Genomic DNA, 10388 nt, shown 5'->3' on the forward strand with positions numbered 1-10388 from the left:
TTGGCTGACTTTCTATAAGTTACCGTTCTTCTCTCTGGTAATAATAAGATGCCTTGACCTGGGCCCACTATTTCTAAAAAAGAGCTTGTCGATTTCTTATCTGTATCCTTACAGTTGAGTTTACGTGTATCATTACTCGGTTTCCTCTTCGCTTCTGGCAATCGGCTGTTTCTAAACGAGGGTGTTTACGTGAACCCTCTACCACGTTTGGTTGTTCAAGATTCTTGAAATGTTGATCCCTTCTGTTGCAAGACTAGCCGACTCCAGGCTACTAACCTTAGAGGTAAAACCGGGTACTCCGGTGAAACCGGTATATGTCTCGGCATATACGTAATCTCTCGAGCAGATACGTAATCTCTTCGCCGACTCCAGGCTCCTAGTCGGGGCTCCCGTGCACCGACAAACACGGACACCTTATTATATACTTGTCAATTAAGGAAATCATGTGGACAACGGAAGGGTCGCCGCAACGCCAGGCTTTAATGACGGTGTAAATCCGTATCCAAAATCATTTAGTAATAAACATCATCTGCAGGTGACCAAAGAGTCCAGTCTTTTAATCATTCGGAATCGTTGTTATTAACAGCGATCACGAGTGCGAAAAATACTCTGACCCCGTTAGTCAGGATTGTCCTTATGTACAGCTCTTACCGTCTTGTACGTGGAAAATACGTGGTATGTTCCAGACGTGGGGATTATCTACCTCAGGGCATTAATATTAACCCACCGGGTTGGTCTAGTGGTGAACGCGTCTTCCGAAATCAGCTGATTTGGAAGTCGAGAGTTCCAGCGTTCAAGTCCTAGTAAAGCCAGATATTTTTACACGGACTTGAATACTAGAGCGTGGATACCGGTGTTCTTTAGTGGTTGGGTTTCAATTAACCACACATCTCAGGAATAGTCGAACTGAGAATGTACAAGACTACACTTCATTTACACTCATACATATCATCCTCATTCATCCTCTGAAGAATTATCTAAACGGTAGTTACCGGAGGCTAAACAGGAAAAAGAAAGAAAGAAAGGGCATTAATATTATTATTATTAAACTAAAATTTTTAAATTGTTATAATATTTATTATTATTATTTGACGCCATTAATCGCTAAATTATTAGATATTATTTCTAATTATGGCTTAAATAGACTTCAAAAAATTATTATCCAACTACTTGAGTAACAGAAAAACTTACGATAAGATTCATGACTTTTTAAATCAGAGTTTATATCTAACGGTGTACCACAAGTTCGATTTTTGGTCCGGTTTTGTTTAACTTATGTGCCGTTTGTCAACGATATGCGCCGTAACATTACATTTTGCAAATTAATCCGATATGCTGATCATTGAGTGTTAGCTATTTCCCATAAAACCCTGGCAGAGGCTGAATATATGTTGCAGACTGACTTTAATAATTTAGTTATGTTTGTATTCATAGATCGCGGATTGATTATTTATTAATGCTGATAAGACTGTGGTCGTGATGTTCTCCCTTATTTTGGAGTTAGAGATCTGCGAATGTAATGTATAACAAGTAATTTTAAAGATCGTTCGTATGTTCTGTTGATTACTATAAATGATTATAAGTACTTAGGTGTTCATTTTGATCGCTTTTATAGGTGGGATAGACATATGTTTCTTGTTTGCAGACGATTACAAGTTACATCGATGAAACTTTACCGTGCGAATTTTTATTTGCCACTACGAGATAGACGTCTTGTATATTTCACGGTTTGGAGTGACCGCTACGTTACGGGGTCACAAGCTGGGGTTGTGCTGCTGATTATTTGCTAGAACGCATAAACGCTATTCAAAAGAACTCATTAAAATTTTAACTAAAACAGGTGTACGTAATTTGCGTCCTTATTTTGGAAAACCTTTTAATTGCAACTTTTTGACAGTTAAGGGCTATTATTATAATTTTTATGATCAGCGGTATCGTACTGAAATTCGCACTGAATGTAATATAATATAATAAAATTAATTACTGACAAGTTTACCTTCTAAATGGTTTTGTAATTCCAAAATCGATCGGTTGTATTCCAAGGAGGTTTTCAGTTATAAACAATTAACAAGATTTAAAACGGAAACTTCCATTTATTCTTTATATTTTCTACTTAAGCATTTCAATTAATAAGATTGTTTAACGTATGCGGGCGAAAAATACAATAATTATTAATCCGTAAATTAATTCTACAATTAATTCAATAGTAGCGTATCTGAGTTTATAATCTAGTTGTACTCCATTTCATAGCTGGCATACAGCGACCGAAGCGTGACAACCTAAATTGCTGTTTATTTTATTTTATTAACGTTATTGTCTTTTAGTAATTAGTAAAAAGGGGTGCGCCTCCCCGATCTAGATTTAGTTTGACAAGTGAGCGGTTGGGACACATAAGCGGGAGGTGAATAGCACCCCGCTTAATCCGCTCACGCTGATAGGTAGCTCACTATGAGCTTTTAGGTAACGAGGTCGCTAAACTGTTTTAGAGGCACAGTAGCCGTATCTATGCACTGACATTTGGTCTATGCTCTAGAGCGACCGAATGGGGTGGCGGCGGGAGAAATGCCAGTTAACCATAGTACTCCGTTTCACGGGGATTCAAAGTGTTCTGGCGCACGATTTATTCGAGCACCCGCCTCATCGCGGCGAAAATAGTGGCAACGACTCCTAGTGGTAAGTCCCTGTTACGAGCAAAAGAGCCTTTACCCTTAGTCCTTAACGAATAATTAATTAACGAATATCACAAAGAGTGGGAACATTTGAATATGCAATAACGTTTCTGCCGTTAAACATAGAAAAATTATATTTTCCAAATATTTCTCCCTCAAAACGATCTACTTTTCGGTATAAGACCGTCGTACCCAAAGCCCCCTGCGGGTGCAAATCAAAAATTTTAAACGGAAAAGATAGGGTCGTGACACATTTTAAAACCGTTGAAAAACAAAAACGTTTTCATAGAAAATATAGATACTGTAACTCTAACCTAAACGGCGGATATGTAATATTTTACACCGTTAGTTACAAAAATGGTTTACGATAGTTCTACCTTTTAAAGAAACGGTTAAACACTACAAAAGTAAAATTTAGGAAACGTTTCTATCTCAGAATCAGCGCATGGGATGTACTGTAGGCCGCTTTTGAAAGTAGCTGAGAAAAATATTAAATGTCGTAGTTTTAAGTTTTTAAAAAAATAAACTTTGTTTTTCGAAGCTCTCTTTCACATTTTTTTAGAGAAAAGTGAAAGAGTGTGATAATTTTAAAGAGCTTTGAGAAATTTTTTTTCACGGGAACTTCCTGGGTGCTCGTAGTGTGGTGGTCTCATATGGAAAAATAGATAGTTTTTTAGTAGAAAAATTTGCTAAATTTCATTTTAATGTTCAACGTTGAAATGTTTAACGGTCAAAAAGTTATTTAAAAGTTACCGTAATTTATTAACATTCTGTATATATCTATTTTAATATTCGTAAATAATTTAGAAAATTGAATCCTAACAGCAGAATATAATTATTTAATTAATCGTCATTCACTTTATTATCTTTTCTTTCACGGAATCGTAGATCTAGAATTCTGCTGCAAGAAGGATAAAAGTTTAAAAATATCGATTTTTTAAAACGTTTTTTGGTTTGTTTAAATTTTTAATTTTATTAAAAGAATAAAGAAATGCGTAAGGGTAAATAACCGATGTAAGGGCAGTATTACAAATTTGTCAGATTTTTTCATGTTTTTCTCTGCGATAAACGATAATAATTTACCTCTGTCAAAATAAAGTTCTCTGCGCTTTCGCAGTTCTTAAATCGTACATTTTCAATTAAACATATTAAATTATCAAGAATTATGTTTAGTATTCCTCACCGATATAAAATCTCTAATTCAGGCAACTCAACAAACATGTAATGAAGAACAAAAATAATAATAAAGCGATTAAATCTCTATTTTTATAAATAACTATTTTATTACGTATAATTTTATTTGTTATTTAATTTATAATAAAAATCCGAATAAAAGGACAAACAGGTTTAAATAGTTTAAAAATAAAACTAAGTGGAATTTGTCAACTAAAACGGTTAAAATATTTTTTTGTAAGATACTTAGTTTATATATTAGGGTATTAGGTAATACTAGTTACATTCTCACATCTAGTATGGTATAATAAAAAAGTATGTATTTTTATAACCGTGACACTTAAAAGAAAGATAAAAATAACACGTTTAAAATTATCATTGTAAAGTGTGTAGCGGTAGGAAATATCATAAGCAGTTTAAAAAAAATATTTATCGTAATACTTATAATTTCCATACAATAGCGCATGTATTACAAACGTGCTGTATATTTGTAATACTTACGACGCCATCTTACGACACAAATTGGAGACTTTAATTATCGGGTGGAAAGGTCGTTTTGATATAATCGATAAAGAACTAATAAGTTGTTATGTACGTTTCAAGATCATTTTAAATACAAATATGTGTGTTTAACAACAGGAATAACTTATAAAATCTATCAAGGTAATATTATTAGATCGCTATAATTTAGGCTACACTAATATCGATTATTAGTTTTGCGATAAGTGTTTAGTATGATCGACTTAAGTATTTAACTTATTTGACTTAAGTATTGACTTGACGTTATTTGACTTAAGTATCGTACTAAAAGTTGCTTTTTTACTGTTACCTTGTACGAAATAAAGGAAGTATAGTGATCGCGAAAAATCTCCGCTTTCAGATTTCAACGGAAATATCCATTTTGACCATCCCTGAATCCATTTTGACTAGTTTCGGCGTGACGTCTGTATGTACGTATGTTTCCCGCATAACTAAAAAACGATTAGCCGTAGGATGATAAAATGTTGGATTTAGGACTGTTGTAACATCTAGTTGTGCAATTCCCTTTTGATTGCGATCGACTGAACCAAAAGTGTCCAAATAAGCCCAAAAACCAAAATCGTTTGGATTTGGACTTAATTTTAACCGCAGTAATAAGCCCTCATTGAGAGCTTTTGAACTATATATCGTAAGTGGTACTTATTTTCACTGGTTCTAGAATTACAACCAAATTAAATTTTAACTAATGAAATATTTGGGTTTTATAAGTAGAAGGCACATCGGTTCGAATCAGACTTCCTACAAGTATATTTTTTTAACTTCTTTTTTATTTTAAATATATTGCTTTATTAATAAATATTAATCAGAGATTAATATCTCTGATTGTAAAAAAAACAAAAAAAAAAACAATAAATAATAATTCAATAACAACAATAAAAAAAATATATATGAAAAAAATCAAAGTTATTAGCGAAATCAAATTTTATGTACTTTTCATTTTAATTCAAAAATTTTTATACAAGTTAATTACTAGTAATATATCAAAATATTTAAATTAAAAAAAAAAAAAAAAATAGATTTACAGTAGGAACTTGAAGCCAAACATTTAATCCCTTCCTGTATCTGGAATTACGTTTTAGGCGCGTTATCGTTGTTTATATCTAGATTTGAGTAGAACCTCGGCACTAATAAAATTAAAAATTTATTAATATTATTTATTTATTTAATATTATTAAATTAGTAGTTGCGCCGCTTGACGGGTAAAGTGGTACAACTGTGGGTCGTTTTTGATTCACGGCTTACACGCACATACATACACAAGTTAATTTAAAGTATTTATAATTTTTATAAATATAATATTTTTTCGTTTATTTAATTTAATGATTCTAACTAAAGCGCGTCCGCATACCGTATTTAATTCGCGCGGGTGTGGCGGTAGTAGCGGGGACGGTTGATACTAACTAAACTAATGTAATTTCACAACTTACATACAACAAATTTCGCTTGCGCGGTCGGCAGACAGATGTAGCCGCAAGGTCTCGAGTTCGAGACCTTAGCCAAACGAGTTACTTTTTTATACTCAATTTTTATTTAATCTACCGCTTACCTGTGACGTCACAACGTAGCAGTCGACTACAGCAACCGCACGTCAGCACTGCACTAGTGCTCCTTGTGGTGACAAGGGGGGCATTATTGACGCAGTACGCCCCACTTTGCTACTAGTTTAGAGCATTTTTTTGGGGTAGGGGTGCAACTTTGCGAAAATATTTTTGTTGTTGCAAATATTGTTATTTCTTAAATCGTTAACAAATGCGCCTAAGAAAAATATAACCTTAATTAGGCGAAATCTCGAGGTACTGAGGGTGACCTTGCTCTACAGTCACACCCCGTTGACCTTTTAAGTTGAAAATTTACGTCATCAAAGCCCCCATATATAGAAGTAATCTGAACAAGTTTGCTCAATATCGGTTCAGTACTTTTGAAGATATAAGGTGATTTACAGGGCGGCACCGAACGCTCACACGAACATGCGTAAAATTTCCATCCGGATATTAGGTGTCAAAACCGCATATTCTCAAATCAGACCGATTAAAATATTTTTCCTTTTAGAATTATAGCGCTATCTAGACCGGAAAGTAATACCGGTCAAACTTCTGATGGCCAAATAAAAATTGAAATTTCTCAATTTTAATAAGTTTATCGAGTATTAAAATGAGGTTTTATTTTGAGAATTTTAACATTTGGATTATGTACTGTGATGTACTACTTATCACAAAACAGTGTAAAAACATTTGGAACATATTAAAACGTAAATAAATCGATATTAAAATCTTTAAAGATTATTCGTGTAGATTAATTTATAAGTACTCTCATTATAATTGCCTCGCATGAATCTAAAACATAAATCGATTAAAATCTCAAAACCTCTTGTCGATCAATATTTATAACGATAATGAAAGTATAACGGTTAACATGCGCGTATTAATTATGTAAACGCATGAATAATATTCTAATCTCAATTTTGTAATTATTACCTAGTAAAAAAAGACAAAAAAGAGGGATAATTATCTCTGTCGTATGAAACTCTACACCGCGCACCGATTATAAATAATTTTGTATTATGTCGTAAGTTTGTTACAGTATTATAAAACGCAGTGCGTCTACTTGTTAAGGTGAATGGGATATTCTCACAGGAACGCCCACACCAGTTTTTTTTATTTCGAAACGTTATTGCCTGATATTCTAATAAGGTAGGCTGACCGCTTGTTTTGTTAAGCGTCGCGAGTCCAGTTCTTTAGTTCTTTAGTTCTTTCGTACTTTTTTTTTTACTCTCATCCTTGACACGAAATAATCATTGCAATGTACTGTGTACATAATTCTATTTGTGTAAATATTGTATAGTACTCCTATATATGCGCGTTATATAAATACTTTTTAGAGCGTATAGAATGTGTGGGTTCTTGAGCATCCAGAACCGGTAAATTCATACGTGTGTTGGTAAATTTATTTTATAAATTATAGTAAAAACCGGTTCTATTTACCGATTTACTGTCGGGTGTTTGATTTATTTGAGCGCTGATTTCCTCTAGTATGTCTTGGCTTATAAATCTACATAGAATATATATATACGGCATATAACTTAATACTACACCGCACCTGCTTCATTTAGTGTTTTTGATTATGGAGCTTGCAGAAAATAATTCTTTTATAAATTATAATAGCGTTATTTATATTTTGTGAACGTTTATTTTATCCCCTACTGCGTGTTTGTTTAATTTATTCTACAGTCGGATTCTATTTGAATTTATCTATTTTATCTTTTTATCCACACAAATAGTAATCAAAAAAAAGTACAGTATTTTTTGAGTTCGGTTATTTACTGTATAACCTATCAAAAACCTAACCTTTACATATACATTAAAAACGCGAAAAAGTTTCCGGAACGTCGCGTAAATTGAAGGTGCACTGTATAATAAATTTATATAACTAACTAAATATATATATAATAAATAAATCTAAAAGTATAAATTTAAAAGAACTAAACGTAACCTACGCTCGCTTCGCTCGCTCACCTTGACTAGCGAGCGTAGATTAAATTTTGTTACATTATATTTATTTATTATAAAAAGTTAGATTATAATTTTTATTTATTTATTTTCTCCTTTCAGTGGCGCCATTTAACAACTAATAACTAACTATCACAACTGACTAACTACAGATCAGCTGCAAGCATATCTTCTTGAAAAGTACCTAAATCAATATATTTAAATTTAAAAAAAAGTTGAAAAAAAAGGAGTTGAACTTTGATTCGAACCGATGTGCTTCAAACTACGATCCAAATATTTCATTAATTAAAATTTTATTCGGCTACATCTCTGGAACTAATGAAAATAAGTACCACTATATAGCGGTACTTATTATAATATGTACCACATATATCGTTGAAAATCTCTCAACGAGGGCTTATTACTGCAGTTAATAAAATATCCAAAATCCAAATTTTTGGATTTTGTGTTTTTTTGGGCACTTTGGTCCAGTCGATTGCAATCAAAAGGGGAGGTGCACAACTAGATGTTACAACAATCCTAAATCCAAAATTTTAAAATTTTACGGCTAATAGTTTTTGAGTTACGCGAGATACGTACATACGTACGTACGTACAGACGTCACGCCGAAACTAGTCAAAGTGGATTCAGGGATGGTCAAAACGGATATTTTCGTTGAAATCTGAAAACCAAAATTTTTCGCGATTATAATACTTCCTTGTACACCATAAAGAAACGGTTTAATTACAATTTTTTTTACGGATTCTTTTTACAACGGTGCAACAAGTGAAATACTGCTTCCACATTACACAGACTGCGTGTACTATAATCGATAAAATAACATTACAACACTATTATATGCGGGATATCTTGAAGATTGAAATCGTTTGTAGATGTAGCTGCTGTGGAAACGTGCGCCAACAATTAATCTCACTTTGTAGATTCATATATTAATTCAAATTTTCACTTTTACAGAACTTTAGTTATTGCAGCTGAAAGAATAATTATCGTTATTTTTTAATTAATAGCTTCTTTTTTACTTTGTAATAAATTGCTGCCCATTCATTTGTAATAATTAGCCTTGTGTTAAATACAACTACCATATTCTCTTTGTTTACATTTACTGTTTTTTTTTTTTTTTTTTTTTTACTTTCAATAGACTGTAAAAATTTATGTCACAACAAGTGGTGACATAAATTTTTACAATTAGAGTAGTTGTGTTTGTGTGTTATTTAAATTTCAAATAGAAAGTTTGATAATTATGAATAGATATCTAATCACTGTAATGACGATGATTGTTCTGCAAAAAAAAAAATGGATTAAGTTTTCTTAATGTAGATTGTAGGTTATCTTGAATGTCGACTAGTAGGTGACATCGATTAATAATCGTCTCGTTTAGTGTTACGTATAATATACAACAGCCACGTTAACCGACTTAGAGAATACAATATAGATCGTATGTTGTTAAATGGCTTATTTATTAAAATCAGGATTTACAAAGAAGAAATTAAATTGAGGGCTATTCTTCTTATATTTATTGAAGCTGTGACCTAAAACGAAGTGCGAATTTTTAATCAGGTATTATTGTACATAACACTGTGAAAATCTTTCACCTTCTTTTTAATATAATTATTATAATATCTTTACTTATTATTGTTGTTATTATTACTATCTATTTTTACTTACGCGCTAACTTTAATTAATTTATATATATATATATATATTTATAAATTTTTGTTATTAATTTCATGAATAATCGTATACACTTTTAAACGAATCTGTACCGTATTACGTACCGTAGTATCGAAGCGTGTTACATTTATTCGGTGAAAATTATTACATATTTACAAACCTTTAATACTATTGATCCCCGACGGGGAGTCTTATTCTTTAAGACTTTGGGGGTTGGCGTCCCCACGGGCCTAGCCTCTGCAGCTTTTCTTCTCACTACACACTGAGCTGCAGAACACTTTACACTATATATATATATACTACACCAAGAACACTACACAAATTACAACATATACCCTTACACAAATACACAACATCCTACACTGATTTCTTACATTTACACTTGGTGGTGTTGCGACATCTCACGATACGCGACCGTAACCCAAGGGTGGGAACTATCGTGCCGATGGGTGAATGGCTCTACATAGTGAGTCTCGAACGATGTCCTCTGGGCACCAGGGCGAACCCAGTTGTATTTTTCTCTAGCTCCAGTACGCGTGCGCTCTGCTGGAGTGATCTGGTTTATCGCCGGTACTCGTGCGACCAACATTTATTTCAGTTCCGATACAAATATTTTGATGGTTGGTGGTCGATCTGAAAAAACCACCAAACATAATCTTGTGTAAACAGTACGTTACATACTTGTAAACAGTACGGGCAGGAGTAGTCACAGCTGACGGTAAGCAATCTAATAAACTCCCTGTTAAGGGAACCCATGTAACCGAACCGCCCCCTCTGGTATGTCATCTGCGGCATCCCATTCTGTTAAATCTCCTCCTCCATCACCCCG

General features: G+C 33.0%; 1 protein-coding gene across 1 annotated transcript in view; it reads right to left on the bottom strand.

Moving 5' to 3' along the window:
- Window positions 1-9803, bottom strand: part of LOC142326537 (uncharacterized) — a 40485-nt gene extending 30682 nt beyond the window's left edge. Inside the window, exon 1 of the mRNA XM_075369114.1 lies at window positions 9720-9803. The gene's annotated coding sequence lies outside the window, so the exon portion shown is untranslated. The remainder of the gene's footprint in view (window positions 1-9719) is intronic.
- Between the last annotated feature and the right edge of the window lie 585 nt (window positions 9804-10388).

This window comes from Lycorma delicatula, chromosome 6, assembly GCF_047948215.1.
Source record: "Lycorma delicatula isolate Av1 chromosome 6, ASM4794821v1, whole genome shotgun sequence".
In the NCBI taxonomy this organism is placed as follows: Eukaryota; Metazoa; Arthropoda; class Insecta; order Hemiptera; family Fulgoridae; genus Lycorma; species Lycorma delicatula.